We start from the raw sequence: 802 nt of genomic DNA on the forward strand, positions 1-802 counted from the left end.
GTTGGGTGACATTGTTAAGTAAGGAGAACAGTGACTTGGAGTTTCCTTTGTTGGCCGTGATTATTGTGGAGTAGTAGTTGGATTTGGTGCTGGCAATAGAGTCCTTGTAACGTAGGATGTGGTTGTTGTACATTTCTTTGTGAATGGTGAGACCAGTTATTGTGTCTTATTCAGTTTTATAGCATTTGAAAAAAAACAATTGAAGTGTTTTGAAATAGTATTGAGTAAAAGTTGACATATTCCAGTCTGTGATTATCCATCAACATCCATTCCTTTAATTTTAGTATAATTCATTTCTAACTCAAACATTAGGTCCAATTTCCTGTAAATGAGGTTTATTGAACATAAATTCCACAAATAACTGTAAAACTAAAGTTCATGAGTTAATGTTGCGTAGTGTTGAAAACGTCAGAAAAGTTGATTTTCAGTTTTGACGAGAAGACAACACAAGGGTTAAAGGGTAATTTCAGTGTTTCTTACAACGCTGGAGCCTATTTTTCCATCCATTGGTTTCCTAAGGGACTTTTGTGATGACATTTTTTTCATATTGGTCCAGTATCAAGTGAGAATGACATCACTGGCAGCAATTTAATCACACAGGGCATCGTCGGTTTGATCCACTAAAAGGGCCGTTATTGTCACAGACATGCTGAGGTTGTTATTCTAAGACAATATTATGGAAAGGAGACCTACAGAGATAACCTTTGGTTAAAGAGATAATTTTTGTGTACCTTGAAACTTTGCTTATGCCCAACCCACCAGACTCCATCTAAAAAATTCACTACTTTTAGCGTGTATAGAG

Source organism: Etheostoma cragini, chromosome 16 (genome assembly GCF_013103735.1).
Source record: "Etheostoma cragini isolate CJK2018 chromosome 16, CSU_Ecrag_1.0, whole genome shotgun sequence".
In the NCBI taxonomy this organism is placed as follows: Eukaryota; Metazoa; Chordata; class Actinopteri; order Perciformes; family Percidae; genus Etheostoma; species Etheostoma cragini.